The following is a 26,086-nucleotide window of genomic DNA, read 5'->3' on the forward strand; positions in this document are numbered from 1 at the left end:
AACCCTGCTGCCACTGCTTTCTCTGCTGTCTGGCTAGGTCAAAGTCAATATTTTCCCGCTTCTGTAGTAGAAAGATACAACACACTCGTTAAGACAGAATAACAAGCTTTATTTTCGAAAACAACTGCATGCAGTAATGGCTGAAACTTGAAGTCAGAGAGCAGTCAACAAAACTGCTCAGTCTTTCACAAGTTCCGCGCTTTCGCGGAGAATTAGCTCAATATTTATACATTCTCTTTATCAAGATTATGTGACAACAGTATGGTCGGGAGTTTGATCGGAAATACAAACAGAAGCAAAGACCAGACCATGTTTGATCTTTTCACTCATACCATTATTTAGTCCTCGGAGGGAACAGTGAAAGGTCAGAATAGATTTGTTTCTTCCTGAACTTATCTTTGTTTTAAATTCCTACGGCCCTGGGTTATGACGGGTCTGGCAGCAGCACCGTGAGGGTAAGTTCAACAGGGTCCAAGAAATCGTCCATCCTGTGCAATATCCATAAGAAATTGGGAGAGGGTGAGGGACTGACAACCAGCGGTGTCTTCCAGCATGGGACCCACCAGTCCCCCATTGCTATCTCCCCATCCCACCCCCCCCCCCCCCCAAACCCCACACCCCACAGCATGCCCTGCCCACAGCCGTAGCTCACCAGACCACAGATCCTGTACACCCAGACACACACGTAATGTGACCTGGACTGGGCGATGTTTCCCTCCCCGGTACACATACCCACCCTCTGGCCACGGTACTGTCCCCGGTGCTGGGGCCCAGCCCCTGGGTGGTCAGATGCTGCTCGCTGCATCCGTGGTGTAACCTCCCATAGTGTTCAGGCACATTTTCCAGACAACACGGCCTGATTGGGATTCTAGGCAATAACCTCGGCAATAATCCCCACATGCTACATGGCACGTCTGCCGAAGGGAAGCTACCTGGGAGGTAAGTGCTCACTTAACTACGATTGCTAATTTCCAATTGACAAAAGCCTTCAGCCGAGCAGCCAGAGGTCTCCGCGGTCAGTGGAGGTTATGGATAGTCGTGGGGCAGGCGGGCAGGGGCTGGGGTTGCTCCCAAATGGGAACACACAGTCGAGGGGTCGGTATGGAGGATCCACAGGCGTGGGGCATGCATCCCCTCCCACCCCTGATGACGGTCCGCCCCAACCGAGGCTCAGCCCCGGGAGCGCCCCCACACCACTCCGAGCACCAGGGCAGCAGCACCAGTGCCCTGGGCTCTATGCCTGTGAACGAAGATGGCTTCTCACCCCCCCCCCCCCCCCCCCCCGGGTCCCCCCAGCAGCCCTTTTGCCAGATTCACGTTTTTGAAAAGGAATAGTATTCAGCGCCCGCATGACCACTCGCAGGGGAGGCGGTTCAATCACGGAAGGCCATTCGAAACAGAGTCGCTCTCGTTAGTTGCATAAGTGCTTAAGTGGTGATAATTGGTTTCTCCCCACACTCTGGCGAGATCCTGATTTCGCCAACGGGAATGGGTTGGTTAGATCGCAAACCGATCGGTGCCCACTGCGGTTCTTGATTTTGGCCTGACCCGCGATTTAACAGCCTCGTCGCGCTCTCACTAAAGTGCAACATGCCCACAAAATTGCGCCCAATGGCTTCAACCTTCCCAGTATTTAACTGGAGAAAATTTCTGATCATTCAGCACTAGATGTCAGATAAACAGTCTGACCATTTAGAAATGGTGAGGGAGTCAAGAGAAGTAAGTAGTGGTAAGGTGGAGCTGGGTGTCATCAGTGTACTTGTGAAAATTAATACTGTGCTTTCCGATGATGTCAACAAGGGTCAGCATATAGATGAGAAGTAGGAAAGGGCCAATATAAATCCTTCGGGACACAAGAAATAATGATGTGGGAGCAGGAAGAGAAACCAATGCAAGCAATTAGGTAGATACAAATGGAATCAAAGAGTATGGTCCCATCCAGTTGGATGACATTGGAGAATCACTCGTGGAAGATGATGGGGCTGCAGACATGTGAAGAAGGATAAGGAGGGGTAACTCAACTTTCCTACAGTCATGTAGGATGTAATTTGTGACTTTGATAAGAGCCGTTTCGATATTGTGGTGGGGGGGAAACCTGATTGAAGGAATTCACATTGGAGTTCCAGGAAAAATGAGCCCAGACTTGAGAGGCGGAATTTAATTCAACATATGTAAGCATACGTTGGCATGACTGTGGGTACTCAGAAAACAAGCTTCAACAATAAAATCAAACCTCTTGGAAGAAATTAACGAGGAACAGAAGATACACATATCCCAATTTTATTAAGAGGAATGATCAAATGTTCTAAAATGGATGGTTGTATCGAGGACTTGAAACTTTATGTTGAATCATCTATCCTTAATTCCTTGATGAATCGTACTCCAGTGTGCTCCACGCCAGTCAGTTCAACCTTTGTGGTGCAAAAGCTTTTGGAAACAGAAATTTTGGATAAAATTAGCAATCACTTGGACAAGAGTGAAATAATTAAGGAAAGGCAACATAGATTTGTTAAAGGCAAATTGTGTTTCAATAGCTTCATTAATGTTTTGATAAGATGTTAGAGAGGGTTAATGAGCACAATGCAGTACATGACTTCAAAAGGCATTTCATAAAGTGCCACATAATAGCAAAGTTGAGGCACATGGAATAACAGCGACAGTGACAGCATGGGTACAACGTTGGCTGAGTGGCAACAAATAGAAATTAGTGCTGCATGATTGTTTTTCAGACTCAGTGGTGTTCTCCAGGGGGCAATACCAGGATCACTGCTTTCCGGATTTATATCAATGATTTAGATTTGGGTGCAGAATTTTCAGATGACACAAAACTTGAAAATATTGTAAACTATGAAGACAACAGTGATTAGGTATCAACAGGACACAGGCTGGTGGAATTGGTGAAAATGTGGCAATGAAATGTTAAGTATGAAGTAATAGATTTTGGTACGTAAAGTGAGGAGAGGCAATATAAACCAAAGGGAACAATTTTTAAAGAGGGTGTAGAGCAGAGAACCTGGGGGTATATCTGCAAAAAGTTGGCAGGGTAGGTTGGGAAAATGGTTAAACAACAGATAGGACCCTGGACTTTATCAATCATAGAGTCATAAATGTTTACAGCATGGAAACAGATGCTTCGGCCCAGCTTGTCCATGCTGCCCGGTTTCTATCACTAAGCTAGTCCCACTTGCCTGCATTTTGCTCATATCCCTCTATACCCACCCTGCTCATGTAACTGTCTCACTGTTTTTTAAAGGAAAAAATTGTACCCGTGTCTGGCACTGCCTCCGGCAGCCTGTTCCAGATGCTCACCACCCTCTGTGTGAAGACATTCCCCTCTGGTCTCTTTTGTATCTCTCCCTCTCATCTTAAACCTATCCCTCTAGTTCTAGACTCCTCTATCTTTTGGAAAAGATGTCGACTATCTACCTTATCTGGGCTCATCATTATTTTATAGAGCTCTATAAGATCATCTCTAAGCCTCCCACACTCCCAAGGAAAAATGTCCCAGCCTATCCAGCCTCTCCTTATAACTCAGACCATCAAGTCCTGGTAGCATCCTCGTAAATCTTTTCTGCACTCTTTCTAGTTTAACAATATCCTTCCTATAATAGGGTGACCATAACTGTACACAGTATTCCATGTGTGCTCTTACCAAAGTCTTGTACAACTTCAACAAGATGTCCCAACACCTGTATTCCTTATTCTGACCAATGAAACCTAGCATGCTGAATGCCTTCTTCACCACCCTGACAACCTGTGACTCCACTTTCAAGGAGCTATGGACCTGTACTCCTAGATCTCATTGTTCTGTAACTCTCCCCAACTCCCTACCATTAACTGAGTAGATCCTGCCCTGATTTAATCTACCAAAATGCATCACCTCACATTTATCCAAAGTAAACTCCATCGGCCCACTGGCCCAATTGGTCAAGATCTTGTTGCAATTTTATATAACCTTCTTCACAATCCACTATGCCAACAACCTTGGTGTCATCTGCAAACTTACTAACCATGCCTCCTACATTCTCATCCAAATCATTCATATATATAACAAATAACAATGGACCCAGCACCGATCCCTGAGGCGCACCACTGGTCAAAGGCCTCCACAACCACCCTTTGGCTTCAGTCGCCAAGCCAATTTTGTATCCAATTGGTTGTCTCACCCTGGATTCCGTGAGATTTAACCTTTTGCAAAAACCTACCATGTGGTACCTTGTCAAAGGCCTTGCTAAAGTCCATGTAGACAACATCGACCGCACTGCCCTCATCTACTTTCTTGGTTACCCCTTCAAAAAACTCAATCAAATTCGTGAGACATGACTTTCCACTTACAAAGCCATGCCGACTTTCCATAATTAGCCCTTGCCTGTCTAAAGTATAGTGTACAAAAACAAGGAAATTATGGTGAATCTTTATAAATGGGCAAGTTTTTCTGTACCCACCCCCCGTGCAGTGTGTTTTCTGGCAGCAGAAATGGCTTGCCATTGACCGCTAATGGGATATTCTGCTTCTGCTGATGTCGACGGCATTTTGCATGGCTCACCTGTCCCATCACCAGGGAATCTGCTGCGGGGCTTGCCGTCGATGGGACCGGAAGATCCCGGCAGCAGGAAGGGCCAGAAAATCCCATCTATTGGATCCAATTCTGGACACTGCAATGCAGGGAGGATGTGCAAAGATTTTAGAGTAGGTGCAGAAAAGAATTACGAGAATGGTTCCAGGGATGAGGGACTTTAGTTACATGAATAGATTGAAGAAATTGTGTTGTCCAACTTGGAGAAGAGAATATTGAGAAGAAATCTGATCGAGGTGTTCAAAATCATGAGTGGTTTGGACAGAGTAAAGAGGGAGAAATGGTCCTCATTAAAGCAGAGTTGAAAACCATAGGATACAGATTTAGGTGAATGACAAAAGAACCAAAGGTGAGAGGACGAAAAAGGTTTCTATGCAACAAATGATTTTATCTGGAATGCAGTACCTGAGAGGGTGGTGTAGGCAGATTCAATTCTGGCTTTCAAAAGGGAATTTAATATACATCTTAAAGGAAAGAAAATGCCTTTTCTATGGGGAAAAGATGGTGTTGTGGGACTAATTAAATTTTTCTTGTAGACAGCTTTCGCTGAGCCCATGGGCCGAATAGCATCTTGTCTCGTGTAACCATTTTATGAGTCTTTGATTGGATTTTTGGTAAATCTATTCAGCAGAAGCTGTCACCTTTTTTTGCACAGTAACCTTCCTACAATGTCCTAGGCACAGTGAGCTTGCATCATTCCACTCTGTTGTGATGTAGCTGCATTTTCTTATTATGTTTGGTATTGTTTGAAGCCATGAAGAGGGCTTTTCTAACCCACTAAGGTCTGTCATCATTTGTGAGTCACATTGCTTCTTTAACTTATAAATACATTCCAGATTCCATTTTTGGACACTGCCAGCTGGATTTCCCATTATAATAAGGAAACATTTGCAATGTTGAAACTATCCTTGAAAGGACTGGTATGTCATAGACATTGCCTGAGTAAATCCTTGTGCAATATTTACTCTCACATTTTCTAGTAACTGCTTGAGCCTGTATTTTGACATTATTGCAATGAATAAAATGTAGATTACTGTAGTACTTATCAAATGGATGGTGGTATAATTTAACTCTTTGGGGCCCTGGAACAGGATTTTCAGAGCTAAACGTAAGCCTGGACTGGATGCGGCCTCCTTTCTGGACATTGGCAACATTTGTGAGGGTGGGGAGAGGGATGACCAGGGAACTTGCCTACATCAATAAATAGGCCAATTACAAAGTCTTCTGTACTGTTGTAGAAGCGAGCGGCCTTCAGCTGTTGTATGCTACTGACCAGCTCAACAAAAGTAAGGACTGGGTTAGTTGCAAGCTTAGGTGAGAAGATACAGTTTGTAGAGGCTGAGCAGGGCAGAAGGATCATACTCCATCATGTAAAAAGAATCAATAATTTTAAGGCCTTCCAATGCCTTCCAAAATCTTAGCCTCGTCAAACTCTGTCCTAACATCTTAACCTGCAAACCAAAGCCACAGCAATGGCTACTGGACAAGTCAAAATATTGCCTGTTTTTTGACTGACCCACCACTATTTCAAGCCCGAAGCCTCAAATGGCAGCAAGCCCATCCCAAACCCAACTGACAAGTTGCCTCCATGAAAATGACACAAAACTTGAGCTTCCCATCGGAGGCATGTTCTTGATCCAGAACTGAACCCACTTCCCAATTCCTGACACCTGCAGAAAAATTTGGTCCCTGGTTTCAAAATGACAACACTCTCAAAAGGGCAGGTCCAGTAAAATATCTTGCGAAGACAATTGTGTCCAAAAATAAATAGTTTACTCAGAGAAGGCCTCAATGGACGTTAGCGAGTGGAATTTAATGTTAATGGCAGTGGGCTCGTCTACCGGCATGATAGCCAGTGGCATCCTCAGTGCAGACATTCATTCAGTGCCAGTCAGGCATTTACCTGGTTAGCAATGGGGTCCTCGGCATCTTCGGGGTAGATGTCCATCTCTGCCTCTATTTACCAATCAGAGGCCGACAGGCTTATGAAACTGGCATTGCAATTGGGGCAGTTGTCACTGCATTACTGTCAGAGGTCCAGACTGCAGGATTATTGCTGGAGCCTGAAGTGAAGTTAGTTCAGGCAATAGTCCTGCAGAGTGAGATGGGAAGGATGCAAATGAGGTTTAACTTTAAGAGCAGGAGCTGAGCTCATTACCTATGGGTGGCCCTCACCTTGAGTGGGTTTCTCCATTGGGTGTGTTCTACCCAGTAGTAGGACCTAACCCTCTCCTCCGCACGCCCCCCCCCCCCAGGCCACAGACATGACCACCAGGGTTTACCACCATGGTATGGTACCCGGCTGCTGCTAGATGTAGGCCAATAGTTCCAGATGAGGCCCTTGTGGCCCTGCAGTGCAGTTCTGAGGGAATGCTGCATTTTTAGAGGTTTTGCTTTTAGGTGAGATGTTAAACCAAGGCCCTGTGTGCACTCTCAGTCATAAAGGGTCACATGGCATTAATTTGAAGATGAGAAAGGGAGTTTCTCCTGGTGGTCTGTCCAACGTTTGCCTTAATCTGTGTGATTTTGATTGTCTGGTCATTAACACATCATGTAGGAGCTTGCTGTACACAAATTGGCTACTGCATTTCCCACATTAACAGCAAACTTCAAAAGTGCTTTGCTAACTGTAAAGTGCTTTGGGACATGAACGATGCAATACAAATGCAAATTTTTCTTTTAAATTTGCACAGGCTGACACAAGTGGATTAAAAAAACCTCAGTGTTGAGCAGGATCTCACAAATTTCTTACCTTCCCACTGTTTTGGGCTAGCTGTTGAAGGGCGAGAAGCTTATAACTAAACTACCTTTGGATTGTTTATGAAGATTGAGTCTAAATTCAAAACCAGGTTGAAATTCAAAACCAAATTGAATTTAAATTGATGGAAAACTCCTAGTTCTCTGCTCCAGTTGGTGCTGTGCACCATGGTGGTAGGTACTGGGATTCCATCTGTGATTCCTCACACATTGAGCTTTTGGTTTTAACTGGGGAATCTGAGGGGAACACTATGCAGGCTTCAGGCACTTTGCCACAAAGAGGGAAGAGCAGGCATTAAGTAAAGTTCCCAAACCTCTAACTTTCCCTGGGGACTCTTGTAATTAACGTATAGCGGCGAGAGTACTGCTATGTGCACTCCAGGAGGAGAATCATCGGGGCATTCAAATTTCTGTTTTAAAATAAATTATTTCAACCATTCAGTTTACTCAGTATAAGATATTGAGCAGTCCAAAATCATCCAATCTGGGTATGAAGAGTCTATTTTATTATTATTAGTGCAGAAAGGCTGTGTACCATAAGGATGGCTTTGTTGAGGGAACAATGACTGGAATCTCAGGAGCAGGATTGTTGGAGAAGGGTAATCATATGATGAATTCTCCAGGAATATGTACAACCAGTTTGCAACTCTTGCAGGAGGGAATGGGCCACCTAGACGCTGGCAAGGTCCTGAAAAAAGTACCCGATCTTCCTCTTGCCTAGGGTTTGAAAGGGGTAGAAGGTATTACAAAGTGAAATAAATTATTTTAATTTGAGACAGAATTAATTTTCGCTGAGCAAGCTTAACCTTTGAGTAGCTGCATTGGATAGTCGAGGTGATTACCAAGATAATAAATATCAACACTCCTAGACTAGGAGAGGAAAAATGACCATGCTTCATTCTCCTAAGTGCTCTCCTAAGTGACCCTCTGGAAGTGGGCTCAGCTCAACTGGGTAGACAGTGGTATAATAGTATTGTCACCGGACTAGTAATCCAGAGACCCAGGATAATGCTCTGGGCTGAAATCCGATCACAGCAGATGGTGAAATTTAAATTCAATAAAAAATAAAAATCTAATGATTTAAAAATCTAAAAATGACCATGAAATCATTGTTAATTGTTGTAAAATCTATCTGGTTCACTAATGTCCTTTAGGGAAGAAAATCTACTATCTTTACCTGATTTGGCCTATAACTGACTCCAGATCCACTGGTTGACTCTTCACTGCTCTCTGAAATGGCCTAGCAAACTGCTCAGTTTGAGGGAAATTAGGGATGGGCAATAAATGCTGGCCCAACCTGTGGTGCCCAATTCCCATGTCTAAGTTTTTTAAAAAATCATGGGTGATTAACCTGCCATCATTCAATGGGTGAAATCTTCGCATGCTGAGGATCTTGACGTAGGACCAGAGGTGCAGCACCACCGCTTGGAGGCAGAGCAGCAGGCCACACATTCAGCCAATTAGATCTGCAGAGGTGAGGTTACATCATGGGGTCAAAGATCTGTGTGCCGTATTTAAATGACTCCTACTCTACTCCTCGCCACCCAATAACATCAGTTTGGCTTCTGTGAGAAGTTTGTAATTCTTGAATGTGCAAATATTCACATAGTGACATTTCATGAGGCATTCAAGTGACCTTGCAGAGACCTTGGGCGAAATTCTCCGGAAACGGCGTGAGGTCCGCCGACTGGCGCCCAAAACGGCGCAAATCAGTCGGGCATCGCGCCGCCCCAAAGGTGCGGAACGCTCCGCATCTTTAGGGGCCGAGCCCCAACCTTAAGGGGCTAGTTCGGCGCCGGACGAATTTCCGCCCCGCCAGCTGGCGCGGAAATGACATCTCCGGGCGGCGCATGCGCGGGAGCGTTAGCGGCCGCTGATGGCATTCCCGCGCATGCGCATTGGAGGGAGTCTCTTCCGCCTCCACCATGGTAGAGACTGTGGTGGAGGCAGAAGGGAAAGAGTGCCCCCATGGCACAGGCCCGCCCGTGGATCGGTGGGCCCCGATCGCGGGCCAGGCCACTGTGGGGGCACCCCCCGGGACCAGATCGCCCCGCGCCCACCCCAGGACCCCGGAGCCCACCCGCCCACCCCAGGACCCCGGAGCCGCCTTGACCCGCCGAATATCCGGTGCCAGAGAATTCAGCAACCGGCGGGGGCGGGATTCACGCCAGCCCCCGGCGATTCTCCGACCCGGCGGGGGGTCGGAGAATCTCACCCCTTATTCTGGCAGGAATCTGGATATAAATAAGGGTGATTTGATCTGTCTGGTACTTTACTACATCACCTTGGCATCTGGAGATGGAGCTGGACCATCCACTCCCTCATGGAAATCCGTTTCTTCCTTTCCTCCCTCATCTGAGGAGGCATCCAGTGTCTCCACCTCCCTGTATGCAAATTTCTCATCACTTTGTTGCGCAAGGTTTTGTAGGGCACAGCAGACCACAGTGATTCTGGAGACACTCTGTGGTGAGTACTGAAGTGCTCCACCTGAGTGATCCAGGAAGCCGAATCTCATCTTCAGCAGTCCAATGGTCTGCTCTGCTCTGGCATTTCTTGAGTCATGGGTGACATTATACGTCTTTTCTGATGGGATTTGTGGGTTCTGCAAAGATTTCATGAGCCAGGTCTTCTATGGATATCTCCTATCCTCCACAAGCATTTGTAGGGCTGCCAGCTGGGCATCATGTCTGTGCCACCTGGGTACCATGGCAGTGCCTTGGTGGCACTACCAGGCTCGCAGGGGCAAGGTGCTCAGATGGCAAATTGCCCGTGTTGGGGATTGGGCACCAGGTGCCCTGCCCTTATGAAGTGGGGTGACGGGGCCTTGAGGACCCCCTAACAAGTAAGTTGGGGTGTCTGGAGGCTGTGTTGGGGGGTTGAGAGATCGGGGCGCCATTGATCTTTTCGTCATCAATGAAGGTAAATACGACCTCGGAGGTGCATTTCCCGCTGAGCCAGAACATAAACCAGAGTGCCATTTGATAGTGGCGACGAGATACACCGCGCTAAACGGGACTCTGTCGGCTGCATTCTCTGCCGTCAGGATACTCCGTTTTGCTGGCAGCACAGGGCTTTCCCGATGGCGTGGGGCTGCCCCACAATAGGAAACCCCATTGACCCAGCCGGCAAAACAGAGCACCCCGCCGGCATGCTGAACCAGAAATGTGGCGCGCGGCAGGATGGAGAATTCAGCCCTGTTTATTTCCTGCTGTCGGGATGCTGATGTTTCACCTCCTGCTCAATTAAGTCTGCCTCATTTCCTGCTTCTGGGAACTTCCCAAGAAGGCCAAAGTGTGGGCAAATACGTTCAAAAGTCAAAAGGGCATCTTACCCACATCCAAATAAGGATCAATACTTCCAGGGGGAAAAGAAAAAAAAATTAAATAAAACCGGAAGGCTAAAAGGAAACTTCTGTTGGAAGATTCAAACTGAGAATGAACATTACTGCGCCATACAAAACGGACAGTTATGATACAAACCAGCACACTATTACTCTGTTAAACAAGCTTCTGTTAATTCAGTTGGTCTTGATGGTTTCCTAATTTTTATTTAAATGTCATCTGTAATTCTATTGAAAGTATAGCTTGTTTATCTATCAGCGTTCGAATATTAGATGGTTAAATTGGAAGCATTAGGTAATGATTGCCCTTTACTGAAAGCATGAGTCAGAGCACCTCCATTCAACAATGAAGAAAGTAGTTGATGAGAAATGATCTCCCAAGTTACTTCAGGTCAGCAGAGTTAAATTCTAGGTTTGCTCTGGGTGATCTGTGTTGCAAACAAGCATTAACTCGGCGACAGTTGTTTATGCAAAAGGTGCCCAACTGTTAATTGCTGGATGTTTGTGTCTTGAATATTCTAATTCGTTTACAAGTGGTACCCAGGGAATTACTACATTTTGCTGCTAATGTAGCTGAAAGCTCTGAGGATCACAGGAACTTTCCTGTACCGAAAGACAGCATTTCATCTGTTAGAGTAACAATGTATGGTACCACAAAGTGTTGGTCATTCACCCTGAGAGACTTGACACAAGCTCAGCTTACACATGATGTGGAGATGCCGGCATTGGACTGGGGTGGCCACAGTAAGACGTCTTACAACACCAGCTTAAAAGTCCAACAAGTTTTTTTGGAGTCACTAGCTTTCGGAGTGCTCCTTCATCAGGTGAGTGAAGAGGTGGGTTTCCCAAACTCATATATAGACAAAGTCAATGATGCAATCTGATACTTTGAATGCGAGTCTTTGCAGGTAATTAAGTCTTTACAGGTTCAGACAGTGCAACTGGAGACAAGAATAATCACAGGTGTGGATTGTCTCAACCCAGGACAGTTGGTAGGATTTCACAAGCCCAGGCAAGGTGGTTGGGGGGGTGAATGTAATGAGACATGAATCCAAGGTCCCGGTTGAGGCCGTACTCATGCATGCAGAACATGGCTATCAGTTTCTGTTCAGCGATTCTGCGTTGTCGCCTTGGAGAACGCTTATCCGAAGATCAGAGGCTGAATATCCTTGTCTGTTGAAGTGTTCCCCGACTGGAAGGGAACATTCCTGCCTGGTAATTGAATGGACATTGCGTTGATATTTTACGGCACTGGATGTTGGTCCTCCTGGTCATTCATAGAATCCCTACAGTGCAGAAGGAGGCCATTAAGCCCATCAAGTCTACTGGCCCTTGGAAAGAGAAATCTATTTAAACCCATGCCTCCACTCTATCCCCGTAACTCAGTAACCCCACCGAACCTTTGGACACTAAGGCGCAATTTATCATGTCCAATCTACCTAACCTGCACATCTTTGGACTGTGGGAGGAAACTGGAGCACCCGGAGGAAATCCACGCAGACACGGGGAGAAAATGAAAACTCCACACAGTCACCTGAGGTCAGAATTGAACCCGGGTCCCTGGAGCTGTGAGGCAGCAGTGCTAACCACTATGCCACTGTGCCACCGTGCTGCCTTCCATGGTCGCACTCCCTGAGCTGACGGTCATTGCCACTTCCACCCAGCAACTGGTTGCCCTGTGGCTGACCCTCCGAGGCCCTCGGGGAACAGGGCATCCCATCTGGCCTTGACCACGTCCAATAATCATCGAATCGTGGGGCTTGTCTTCCTAGAGGCAAGGCTGCGAGCTAATTGGTGTTGGCTGTGCAGGAGGGTTTTACGTGCTGCTCTCCCTTTTCAGCAGGGGGATGGCGTGTACAGTCCCGGTGAATCAGCTGGCGCGACCATCATTTGTGGCATATGGTCCTTGGGGCCTCGTTAAGTGGACCAATTAACGTTTTATAACAGTGATGGCTTTGCCTCTCCAAGTGTCGGGAAGCTAGCAGCAGTTCCCGCTCGCTACCTGTTAAACCCTCAATAACGACGCGTAGAGAGTTAAACGGTAAAGAAGGCTTCAATAAGCTAAGAACTAGTCTGGTGCCGAGACGGGTGCTTACTGGGGGCTGCCCACAAGGCGGCCCCTTATATACGGCTCCCAGGTGGGCTGAACCAGAGGCGGAGTCCCCCAGGGCTCCAAGCCCGGTCTTAAAGGGGACATAACCTTACATGATGATAAGGGTACAGTAATACAGTAAACATTCACCACATTCACCCCCTGTTTTTAAAAAAAAGTCCGGCGGGGGTGAAGTGCCATCATAAGTCTATTCGTTTTGGCGGCCTGATCGTCCTCATCGACCTCCTCAGCTCGGATGGTTGTGCGGCAGACACGGACGTCTTAGTTGAGGGTACGTCCAGGAGCACGGTGATCGGAGCCCTGGTCCGGGTCGGGGTAGGGGATCGGGGCGCAGGGTAAATAGCTGAGGCTGGGGGTAGCGGTGCTGGCGCTGGCCGGGTGTGGCCGCGTGCGGACAGGGAGTGGGACCCGGGGGGGGGGGGTGGATGCTGGGCCCCAAAGGGGAGCCGTGAGGGTCTGTAGTGGGGGAACCAGCAGGTGCCAGATCCCGGAGGGAAACCATATCTTGCCTGCCGTCGGGGTACTCGATGTAGGCGTAACTAGGGTTCGCGTGTAGTAATCGGACCCTCTCGACCAGGGGGTCCGTTTTATGGCTCCTCGCATGCCTCCAGAGAAGAACAGGTCCCGGAGCCGTCAACCAAGGTGGAACCGAGACCCCGGAGGTGGACTTCCTGGGGAAGGCAAACAATCGGTTGTGAGGGGTCTCATTCGTGGCCATGCAGAGGAGCGACCTAATGGAGTGTAGGGCGATTGGTAGGACCTCCTGCCAACAGGTGGTTGGGAGACTTCTCGACCGTAGGGCCAGAAGGACAGCCTTCCAAACTGTCACGTTCTCCCTCTCCACCTGCCCGTTTCCCCGCGGGTTATAACTGGTCGTTCTGCTCGAGGCGATGCCTTTGCTGAGCAGATACTGACGCAGTTCATCGCTCATGAACGATGTACCCCGGTCGCTGTGGATATAAGCGGGGAAACCAAACAGGGTGAAGATGCTGTGCAGTGCTTTTATCACGGTGACTGAGGTCATGTCGAGGCAGGGGATGGCGAATGGGAAGTGGGAGAACCCGTCGATAACGGTAGGCATTGCGGTTGGTGGACGGGAAGGGGCCCTTGAAGTCCACGCTTAGTCGCTCAAAGGGCCCCGAGGCCTTCACGAGCCGAGCCTTGTCTGGCCGGTAGAAGTGTGGTTTGCATTCCGCGCAGATCTGGCAAGCCCTGACCATGGCCTTGACCTCCTTGGTTGAGTAAGGTAGGTTGCGGGACTTGATAAAGTGGACGAGCCGGGTAACCCCCGGGTGACAGAGGTCATTGTTGATGGCTTGCAGACGGTCCTCCTGCGCGTTAGCGCACGTGCCGCGGGACAGGCTATCTGGGGGCTCGTTGAGCTCCCCTGGACGATACTTGATATCATGCGTGTAGGTGGAGAGTTCGATACTCCACCTCAAAATTTTAGCTTTTTTTATTTTGCCCCGTTGTGCGTTATCGAACATAAAGGCTACCAACCGTTGGTCGGTGACGAAGGTGAACCTGCTACCAGCTAGGAAGTGCCTCCAGTGCCGCACGGCCTCCACAATGGCTTGTGCCTCCTTCTCGACTGCAGGGTGCCGAATCACGAAGGCGGTGAGGGTCTGGGAGAAGAACGCTACTGGTCTGCCTGCCTAGTTGAGGGTAGCAGCCAGGCAATGCCTGACGCATGGCCCTCTACCTGGAAGGGGATAGTTTCATCCACCGCGTGCATAGCGGCCTTGATGATGTCGGCCTTGATGTGGCTGAAGCCCGATCGGGCCTCAGCCAACAGGGGAAATATTGTGGTCTTTATGAGTGGGCGGGCTTTGTCCGTATATTTGGGGACCCACTGGGCGTAATAGGAGAAGAGCCCCAAGCACCGTTTGAGGGCCTTGAGGCTGCGGGGGAGGGGAAGTTCCTTAAGGGGGCGCATGCAGTCGGGGTCGGGACATAGGACCCCGTTTTCCACGACATAGGAGAAGATGGCTAGCCGGGTTGTGTGGAAAACGCATTTTTCCTCGTTATCGGTCAAGTTGAGGGCTCGGGCAGTCTGGAGGAACTTTTCGAGGTTCGCTTCATGATCCTGCTGGTCATGGCCGCCGATGGTGACATTGTCCAAGTACGGGTATGTAGCCCGCAAACCGTACTGGTCCACCATTTGGTCCATCGCCCTTTGGAAGACGGAGACCCCATTTGTGATGCCGAAGGGGACCCTGAGGAAGTGGAAGAGCCGGCCGGCTGCTTCGAAGGCAGTATAGGGGCAGTCTTTTGGTTGGATGGGGAGCTGGTGGTGGGCGGATTTGAGATCGACCGTGGAAAATACCCGGTATTGGGCGATCTGATTTACCATTTCAGCTATGCGAGGAAGCGGGTACGCATCGAGCTGCGTGAGGCAGTTTATGGTCTGGCTATAATCCACGACCATTCGTATCTTTTCCCCGGACCGGACTACCACCACTTGTGCTCTCCAGGGGCTGTTGCTAGCCTCGATGACCCCCTCTCCCAGTAAACGCTGGACCTCTGACTTGATGAAAGTCATGTCTTGGGCACTGTACCACCGGCTCCTGGTGGCGACGGGCTTACAGTCGGGAGTGAGGTTTGCGAATAGGGAGGGGGGTGCGACTTTCAGTGTCGCAAGGCTGCATACCACGAAGGGGGGCAAGGGTCCGCCGAACTTCAGTGTCAGGATTCGGTGGCCACACTGGAAGTCCAGTCCGAGCAGCAGGGGGGCGCAGAGGTGAGGGAGTATATACAGTTTGAAACGGGTGTATTCGGCGCCCTGGATCGAGAGATCCGCGATACAGTACCCCTTGATTTGTACCGAGTGGGACCCGGATGTGAGGGCTATGGTTTGGGACGCGGGATGGGTGCGCAAGGAGCAGCGCCTTGCCGTCTCAGGATGAATAAAGCTCTCCGTACTCCCGGAGTCGAAAAGGCATGGAGTGTCGTGCCCTTGACCTGGACCTTCATCATCGGGTTCTGCAGATGTTTTGGCCGCGTTTGGTCAAGGGTAATCGCTCCCAGTTGTGGATAGTCCGAGTCCTCAGCCGAGTCGGATTCGTAAAATGGCCGCCACCGTCGGTCGCACGTGTCGGGTCGAGAAGATGGCCACCAACAAGATCACCGCATGATTAGCACGAGGCGGATGACGCGTCAAAAGGGGGCGTGTCAGGTCATTGCGCAGCCGCATTGCGAGGCCTGCAGGCCTGTGAGCCTGATTTTCGGGCCTGCTGTTCTTTGTGTTTCTGGCCCTTGGGCCTGGCCAGGCAGACCCTTGCAAAATGCCCCTTTTTCCCGCAGTCGCTGCAGATGGCGGAGCGGGCTGGGCAGCGTGGGCGTGGATGCTGGCCCTGCCCGCAGAAGTAGCACGGTGTGCCCCTGGTCTGGGCGGGTTGCCGCGTGGCGCAGGCCCGTAACGTGGCCGAGTCTGGGGAAGTTTGAGGGGGTCTCGCAGTGTCCGCGGGGTACGTGCCCAAATTGTGTCGGGCCACTTCCAGCGAGGAAGCGAGCGTTAGCGTTACCTGGAGGTCTTTTGCCCCATTTTCGAGTAGCTGCTGCCAGATGTAGGTCGAGCAGATGCTGGACACGAAAGCATCTCTGATGTGCAGGTTCATTTGGACTTCCCCTGTCACATCCTGATGGTCACAGTCCCTGGCGAGCGTGGTGAGTTTTTCTACAAATTTGTCAAGCAATTCCCCTGAGCGCTGCCAGCAGGTAGAGATCAGATGCCGGGCATGTACCTTGTTGATGGGTTTGACAAACTGCTTGCATAGTAACTCGACCGCCTCTTCATAGGTAGTCGCCTTTTCGAGCGTGGCGGAGATTTTGTAACTCACCCGGGCGTGGAGTAGGTGCAGCTTGCGTGGCCCCAGGATGGGAGTCTCTGAGGAGTCCAGGTAGGCCTCGAAGCATCGGAGCCAGTATTTAAAAATTTATTTTGCCTCCGGTGTCCGTGCTTCCAGATTGAACTTTTCTTGTTTACGGCCTGCGTCCATTCTGATGTAGTTTAGCTTATTAAATTGTTGTACCCTCAATAACGACGCTTAGAGAGTAAAAGGGTAAAGAAGGCTTTAATAAGCTAAGAACTAGCCTGGTGCCGAGATGGGGGTTTACTGGGTGCCGCCCACAAGGCGGTCCCTTATATACGGCTCCCAGGTGGGCGGAGCCAGAGGCGGAGTCCCCCAGGTTTCCAAGCCCGGTCTTAAAGGGGACATCACCGTACATGATGATAAGGGTAAAGTAATACAGTAACCATTCATTACACTACCTCACTTGGAAACTTTTTGGTTACGTCGCACCCCTTGTCAATATGTGAGTAATAATTAGGATCATTTTTATCTGAGTCCACAACTTTATGTTGTTTTTACACAACATTCAATGCAAACTTTAGCAGCAGGTTAATGAATTCACCTCTTTCTTTATTTATCCACATGGGTTATTTTAATGCCCCATTAGCAAATAGTATTCACTCTTTAGACAAGAGTTAATAGCTTTAAAGAACATAGCAGAAGACCATCCTCTGGAAATGGGATCAAAACTGTCAGCTCAGTGTTCACAGTCTATTATAAGTTGCTGGATCTTCAAACACATTTAGGAAAGGAATCGGGTGATTTGAAAAGCCCAATTGTGCCTTATCTGCTCTGTCTCCTCGCCCAACTTGTGACTTAACAACACTTCCAATTTTGAAATGAGTTGAAGTGGGGTTTCAGATATTTATCAGTGTAAATATAGCAGCAATATAGCTCAAATACATGGGGCTAGATCCTCCGTTCCTGAGAGTAAGGGCTGGATTCTCCGATTTTGAGGCTATGTCAGGAGAAAGTGTTTAGTTTTAAAGCGAAAAAATTGGCGAGGCCCCAGCACCGATCCTCCGACCGGTGAGGGGCTAGCAGCCGCGCCACGTAAAATGCACGGCCTTTCCGATATAAAAGCCCGGAGAATTGCTGGGTCCATGGCCATGCATGTGCACAGCGACGACCTTCGGCAGGCGTCATATAACATGGCGCCGGCCACGCATGCACCCGACCTGCCGGATAGTTCCACCCTGGACACCCCCGAGCCACCCCCCACCAATCCCCCCTTCCCTCACTGAAGCCCCCTAAGGCCAGCAGCACAGTCCTCTCCCCCTCCCCCCGCCCAACTATGGCAGCGCTGGACACAGTCCGCAGCCTCCATGGCGGGTTCACAAAACCTGAGAGCACATGTGTCCCGCGCCGTTGGGAACTTGGCCCATCGGGGGCGGAGCATCGGGAGAGGGCCTTCAGGTAACGTCCTGAGGCCGTCCCAACGGCATGCAGTGTACTCCTCGATTAAGCCCCCTTGGAGGGGACAGAGCATTCGAAAATAAGCGCCACCCCCGATTTAGTCATAAACAGGGATTCTCCTTCCGATTGCCGATTATGATATCGGCGTCTGGCAACGGAGAATGCTGCCCTAAGTGTTGATGCCGGGGCAGAACTCGTGGACTTTCCCGACAGCAAAACTGGCGCCGGACCTGGATCGATTCAGCGAACTAGCACCGGCGCCGCATGAACACAATCGATTCAAATGAAAAAAGGTGTGGGATTCGCCAGGTCCATGATCGACAATCGGGAAGCTGATAAGCTGCAGCCGCACATACACATTACAATCCCCACACATACTCATCCCAGCCAACAAGATGGCACTGGTTGTGCTGGAGCCCTAAGTTCACAGTGGACTGTTAGCAGCGTGTGCAGCTGCATGGCTGCCTTGCCGGCTCCTGCAATGGTGTTCCATGCCCATCCACCCCGACCCCCCGGGCCACCTCTTGGCCAACCCCCGCTATCCCCGCCACAGCCCTGGCAGAAGCCCCTCAGCCAGTGGCACAACTATCAGCAAACTATGGCACTGTTGGACACAGTCACGACACCAGTTTCACAATTTCCCATCGGGAACTCGGTCCATTGGAGGCGGAGTATTAGGCTGCCCTGGAGAATACTGGGTCGAGCTCGCTAATGACATGCAAACGGTGTTCACTATATGTGCGTTCCAGACCGCATTGACACTGCTGTCGAGATGACAGAGAATTGTGATTTGGTGTCAAATCGGTGCCAGCCCGGCGATTTTGGCGTCAGAACCTATCTCCACCCAATTGCATTTCGCATGAGGTTTTGAGTTTGTTGCTGCTAACTTTGCCTTAGTTTAATTGCTCTGTTCTATCACCTTTGCTCTTGAGTCGCCAGGTATCTTTCTGATACCGCCACGTGGTTCAAGTCCGAGTAATGATCAATAATCCAACACACCGCTTAGTAAGAGTTAAATCGACGCACATTTATTATATACAGTAATCAATACACATGCATAAATTCTACTTCTAAGCTACTTCCTACAACTAACAGGCCAATACTTAACTTGGAAATGGCCCACCAGGTCAGGGAAACAAATGGCGTTTCGTTTGGGTTCTGAGTCTGCGGGATTCGAAGCTGGTACAGATCGATAGCTAGGAGCGCCAATCTCATAGCGAGCGTTGAAGTAAGACTTACGAGTTGAGCGGCTGTTGCAGAAGGTCAGCAGAATGGTGCAGGAGGCAGAAAGGGTTGCAGAAGGGTGGCCGAGAGGGCTCGATTTGAACTTGGACTCTATACTTAAAGTCCCCAGGGGCTTCCCGCCTTTCGGGGCGGACCCTGTACCTGGTTCCAAGTGATTGGATTTTGTCCCAATCACTTGGTTCGATATTCTCCAATGCTGGAGCGATTCCTTGATCGATGGGCGGTCTTGGGGTCATCGTTCACCTCCCTTTGTGTAGGCTCCTGTTGGCGCCGAAAAGTCTGGGTTGTCTTTGTGTGTCTAAATTGTTGCACATTGTTCCCGGGGATTGCTCCCGGGGATTGCTCATTAATATTCAGATGGCTGGTGTTTTGTTGTGCTGATGGCTGCAGGTATCAATCTTGTCTGGCCTTCCCAGAGGCGAATACACAGTTTTACCTGCAGCTGCTTGTTTTAGTCCTGTTGGCTGATTTTCCCATCAGCCTTTTCCGTTCGCCATTTTAAATCGGGGTTAGCCATTCTAAATCGGGAGTTAGCCATTTTAACTGGCTACAAGTTGACACTCAAAAACATGATAGCCAAATAGCTTGTGAAATCCTTTCCAAAGGCCATCTCACAGTACTTTGAGGTGTACAGATTCAGTCTAATTCTAGCCTGGTTAAAGCTGCAGCTCCATAGTGCTCAGAATGATTCTCCAAGAATTTTTAAAACATTCAATTGAGTATGTTTGATATTAAACAAATAGATTCTTCCTCCTCGTGTCTACTAATAGTTAGCTGGAGATGGGGGGGGAGATGTGTGTTGGCGGGAAGTTGGGGTTTGGGGCTGGAACAGCACATGTGTTTCGAAACATAGAGTTCCACTGTCACCACAGTTCAGGTGATTATGCATTGTAAAAAGGGTCGGCTGACAGCGCATCATAGCAACATTTATTGATGCCAGATCATCAGCTTCAATATAACATGACCAAATTGCTAACAAGCACAGTTTAATGGGCATTGGCCAAATGCGCTGGGTTCAAACTTAGACATCTGAAACTTGAGCTACGATTTACCGGCCACACTAGCCGTGGGCGCAAATGCCCGTAATGGTCACTAAATCTCGCGACAGGCCCTAAACAGGATTTGTGCCATCAAGATTCTGGTTTGGGATCTTCCCCACCTCCATCCAATGATTTGACCAGGTTCACATCCAGGAGGGGCGTGAACCTGATTAGCATATTTAATAATATGCCAACCCGGTGGCAGTCCCAACAAGCCGTCTGCGGAGCCTCATTGGGAGGTTCCCCTTATGTGTGGTGGGGGGGAGGGGGGGTTTGGGGGAGTGTGTGCTCTGATGCATGTGAGAGAGAAGGGCAGATCCCTGTGCGGGGGAGGGCCGATGCCTGGGGGAGGGCGAGAGGTCGATGCCAGTGAGGAAAGCACCCCAATGCTTGCGTGGGGATGGTAGGAGTTACCTGATGCTTGTGTGTGAGGGGGAGAATGCTCCGATGTTTGCATAGTGGGGGATTTGCCCCAGTGGTTTAATGAAGAAGCCTAGAAAGGCCATGCCCTATGATGAACAACACCATGAGGTTAAAGAGAGAGAAAGATGTATCTCATTCTTTGGTTTTAGATGTTTAAAGCCTGTATAAGAAATCAGGTAAAGAATTCTGCAATTATGAAGTACTGGGACTAGAATAATTGCGAGAAACAGTCTTAGCGAGGCTGAATTGAGGAGGAAACGTGCCTATTAAGGTATAGTAACAAGAGAGAGGCAATCAGAAGAGCACTAAACATTATTGAGAACATTGGGAATGTCTTGAAAGGTTACAATAGGAGATTAAAAGCTCAGGGTGAGGGAAAAATTAGTAATCAATGGCAGGCATTTTTGTGTATTCTGTCCAGAAGCACAAGCCTGATACGAATTGAGCTCTGTATGAATGGAAGCAGACTTCAAGGTTTGAACAGTTTAGGGCTTCATAGAGTTAACATTTAAGAAGAAATAAAGCACATGGAGCAAAAAGTGAAAAAAACTGTTTTTAGGAGCAGCTGTTTTGTTAAATGAAATTTGAGAGATACTCGAAGCGTATACTTTGAGTAAAAGCACACTTAGCAGAAGTGCACTTCACTACTACAATAATTTGCTTCAGTTCCGGCAATTGGCTTCTATCAGGGAACCTTTCAGAATGCTATGCAACCTCTAATGCCACCGCAACCTTCTAAATTCAAAAGAATAATGGTTTCCTATTGAATACCCTGAAGCACATTTAATGGAAATGTTAAAAAGTATTCTGATAAAATGTCTTTAAATATAACAAACCATTTGTTACTTTGATAGAAAGCATTAAAACAATTTGTTGAATCATGGCACTATTATTCACCTTTGATTTCAAGGGGCTGAAAAGACTGAAAATCCACTTTCAGGGGTAATCATGGGGTGTTCCTGAATGAACACATCAGTTATATCATTGTTTTTCATAGTGTGGGTTTTGACGTGCAGGTCGCGGGCGGGTATCGGGAGGGTCGTGGAGCAATCGTTTGTGGCGTTCCTGCAGTGGTCGCGATTGCGGGAGATGCAGCTAACGCATTTTTATTGGAGTGAGATCATGAGGACCATGCATGCCCCCCTTTCGCATTATAGGTAAGTGAATGTGGCATGTGTCGTGAAGGACGGCCGGCATGGGTCCCAAATGTTGACGGGCATGGGTCCCGAAGGTTGGCCAATTGGCAAAAGTGGGTCCCGGGTAAAAATATATGGTTATATGATGCTTTAGAAATGTGCCAACAAATAACATTCGAATATCAATCAGTTGGGTCAGTGGCGTACTGGATCTGAAATTAACCACCAAGTGAGACTCTGCTGACTCCACCCCCTCACCCCAGCCCCCACTCCACCCTTCACCCCTGCCCCCCACTCCACACCCTCACCCCCGTCACCTGTCTAATGATACATGCTGTCTTGTGTCTTACTGGACCAGCCACTGGTCGTTCCGGGCCATCTGGCGTACCACGCCCATGACCAGTGCCAGGTCCAGTGGCCCTGAGGGATACAGGCTACGGTGGGGAAGGCAACCATCAGAAAAGCCCTGCCACCGACACAGAGACCCAGGACACGGACACCCAGGACACGGACGCCCAGGACACGGACACCCAGGATACGGACACACAGGACAGACACACAGAGGACAGATACACAGAGGACGGACAGACCGGACACTGACACACAGAGAACGGACACACACAGGACGGACAGACCCGACACTAACACACAGTGGACTGACACACAGAGGACGGACGGACCAGACACTGACACATAGATGGGGGCGACACAGGGACCATCGGGCCAAGGGTCTGTCATAATATACACCAGTATATCATGGTGCAGACACACACTGATGGACACACAGTGGGACCAGTCAACACACACAACACCGCAGCGAATCACCAGTGAGAGCACACGCACTATAAAGACAGGAGGCATCAGAGTTCCCGCTCATTCGAGTTGCAGCTAGCTAGGAGGATAGAGCTCACAGCCTGCAACACAGGCATTCACTATGTGCTGAGTGCATCGACTGGTTAGGACAAGGCAAAGGTGGCCCATCTTTTTCATAGAATTTACAGTGCAGAAGGAGGCCATTCGGCCCATCGAGTCTGCACCGGCTCTTGGAAAGAGCACCCTACCCAAGGTCCACACCTCCACCCTATCCCCATAACCCAGTAACCTCACCCAACACTAAGGCCAATTTTGGACATTAAGGGCAATTTATCATGGCCAATCCACCTAACCCGCACATCTTTGGACTGTGGGAGGAAACCGGAGCACCCGGAGGAAACCCACGCACACACGGGGACGATGTGCAGACTCCGCACAGACAGTGACCCAAGCCGGAATCGAACCTGGGACCCTGGAGCTGTGAAGCAATTGTGCTATCCACAATGCTGCCCCTTTTGTCTTGGGACGGCTGTCGGTGGTCTTAACACTCTCTCTGGGCGTGGGTTTGACGTGTTGGGGTTGCTCATCTCCCCTTCAGGCTCGGCTTCCGCAAAATTGTCATCAGTTGCTGCTGGGGCTTCGGTCTGGATTCTCTGCAGGATTCTGCGCTTGTCTGAGATCTGTTTTGCAGACTTCGTTGTCAAGACAGTGGCTATCTGTTTATTGATAAACCGCTCTCTTTCAAACCGAACCAGAAGTTGTCTCAAGAGTCAACCTCCTCTGTGGACCACTTCTGGTCTCGCCTCCCCGGCTTGGATATGACTTTAGAGGACTCGAGCCTTTTCTCGTTCCGCAGAGCTGGGTGCTCGTGGTTTCATGTTGCCCGAGTCCAATTTTGGTCGTGAACTGTTTCTCACAAATGCTGCAACCAAAGGCACCGGCTGGAGCCATTTCCCTTATCCCTTTGCACTTTGCAAAATGACAGGCGATAGCATGGTACTTGCCCGTTTTGCCGCATTTTGAGCATCTGGTTCTGATGTTCTTGACCTCTTGGACTTTTGTCATGTGACTGTTAAACAGTCCCATACTGGAGAGGACGGAATCGCACAGTCTGCAGTACAACACATCGGTGGGATAGTGGATCGTCACTTCTTTGACTGCTGTTCTGTCATAGCTGGGTTCGATAACGACCTCTTCCATGAAGGTGGCCGCTTCGGATGTTTCTTCGCACACAGCTTGTACACCCAGACTGGTTTTACTCACTGTTCCCGGGTTCCCTTTAGCGTATTTCCTACTATAGAAGGTCTGGGTTACCAGAGCTACTACTTCTCCTGTTGGGTGGGTCACCCGCTCGGATTCTTCAATGGCAGTATTTGTGCCATCAACTATTGGGGATACTGTTCTTTCTGGTCTGGCACCTGGATCCAGCTCCCAATAGGGAAGGAGGTATTGTCTGATTGGTCTTGCGTCTTCCTCTTCCATCTGGGTTGAGGTGGACGCTGTTACTAGCCTAGCGGGCTGGCATGTGCAGCATCGACACTTTTCACAGAGCGCTGCTGCTGACGCTTCTGTGGGGCGGTTTGTCTTCCGGGATGCAGCCCATCAGCTATCTTTGACAGCATTTCCACAAATTTTTTCACAAGCAATATCGCAAGATATCAGATCCACTCAGATCACAGCTTTTTCTCGACGTTTAGTCCCTCAATAGTCCTTTCCTACTATTGAGTTTACCAGCGGGGCCGTCGTGGAGGCACGCCTTTCCATGTGGTGACAAAAATACGTTAAAACAGCACAAGGGTAACTAGCCAGAATTGACACTCTCAGGAGACCCGTCCAAGAGAATCATAGTTACTCCCGCCGTTTACCTGTGCTTCATTGAATTTCTTCACTTTGACGTTCAGAGCACTGGGCAGAAATCACATCGCGTCAACACCCGCCAGCGGCCTTCGCGATGCTTTGTTTTAATTAAACAGTCGGATTCCCCTGGTCCGTACCAGTTCTAAGTCAGCTGCTAGGCGCTGGCCGAGGCCACTCGCCTGGCGAGGAGGCCGGTGAGCACCGCAGCTGGGGCGATCCACAGGAAGGGCCCGACGCGCGTCCAGAGTCACCAGAGGGCGGCGCCTCGTCCAGCCGCGGCACGTGCCCAGCCCCCCTTCGCACCACAGCCCGACCGACCCAGCCCTTAGAGCCAATCCTTATCCCGAAGTTACGGATCTGACTTGCTGACTTCCCTTACCTACATCGTTCCAGCATGCCAGAGGCTGTTCACCTTGGAGACCTGCTGCGGATATGGGTAAGGCCCGGCGCGAGATTTACACCATCTCCCCCAGATTTTCAAGGGCAAGCGAGAGCTCACCGAACACTGCCAGAACCGCAATGCTTTATAAGGCATGGGCCCCTCTCGCGGGGTGAACCCATTCCAGGGTGCCCTGCCCTTCACAAAGAAAAGAGACCTCTTCCCGGGGCTCCCGCCGGCTTCTCCGCGATCGTTTGCGTTACCGCACTCATTCACTATGGTTTTAACCGATGCAGCTGGCTTGAAGGACCGTATGCTCCTACTTCTTATGTTCTAATGTTCTTAGTACAATTAGTTACAATAGACACATGACTATTGTCTATTGGACTCGGACTATTGTCTCGGACCGCATTGCCGAGCAGGGTCCCAGTCAGATGCTGAGCCCCTGGACCAGGTTTGCCCGGAGCTGATGCAGATGCTAAAGTGCGGCTGTGAGAATCAGAGGGGGATGCCAGTGATCCTCTAGCACGTTCATAGCCAATTGGAGGAGTCCAAGAGGCTACGGGCGCAGGAGATGGCGCTGGCAATGCGTGGCACCTAGGCCAATACTATTAATGTAGCGACCGCAATGGAGAAGCTGTGCACGACGTCAGCAGTATGAGTGGAGATTACGGTCATGGCTGAGCACCTCAACAACATGTCCCAGTCGCTGGGGGACGTGACTTAATACCAGGTGGACCTTGAGGCAATGCAGGGCATGTCCCAGTTGCTGGGGAAGGTCTTCCAGTCCCATGTTGTAATAGGACGTGCTGCGGGACATATCCCAGTCTCAGGTGGACATAGCCAAGGCGCTGCAGAGCATGTCCCGGTCGCTGGGGGATGAGTCCCGGTCGAGGTGGGCATTACTGGAGTGCTCCAGACATGTCCCAGTCACTGAGGAGCATTGCTGAGGGCGTTGACACTGTGCTGCAGACATTAGGGAGCTGATAGAGCCAGTCGGGGCTCGATCTATCTGCCCCTCCATCCAGAGGTGAACCCCAGGCCCAATCTTTGACTGGGAGGAGGGGGTACTGGGTGCCAGTGTACAACTGCAGTGTACCACCAGAGCACTGCAAGGCATTGGAACTGTATTTTGAGGAG

The 26,086-nt window shown here is 49.6% G+C and overlaps 1 protein-coding gene and 1 pseudogene across 1 annotated transcript in view; one reads left to right on the forward strand and one right to left on the reverse strand.

Moving 5' to 3' along the window:
* The window catches only part of LOC140385539 (kinetochore-associated protein DSN1 homolog), a 148,258-nt pseudogene extending 138,308 nt beyond the window's left edge, over positions 1–9,950 (reverse strand).
* Positions 1–26,086, forward strand: part of kcnh3 (potassium voltage-gated channel, subfamily H (eag-related), member 3) — a 1,447,071-nt gene that overhangs the window by 156,323 nt on the left and 1,264,662 nt on the right. The gene's annotated exons all lie outside the window — the stretch shown is intronic.

The sequence above is a fragment of the Scyliorhinus torazame genome, chromosome 2 (genome assembly GCF_047496885.1).
Source record: "Scyliorhinus torazame isolate Kashiwa2021f chromosome 2, sScyTor2.1, whole genome shotgun sequence".
Classification (NCBI taxonomy): Eukaryota; Metazoa; Chordata; class Chondrichthyes; order Carcharhiniformes; family Scyliorhinidae; genus Scyliorhinus; species Scyliorhinus torazame.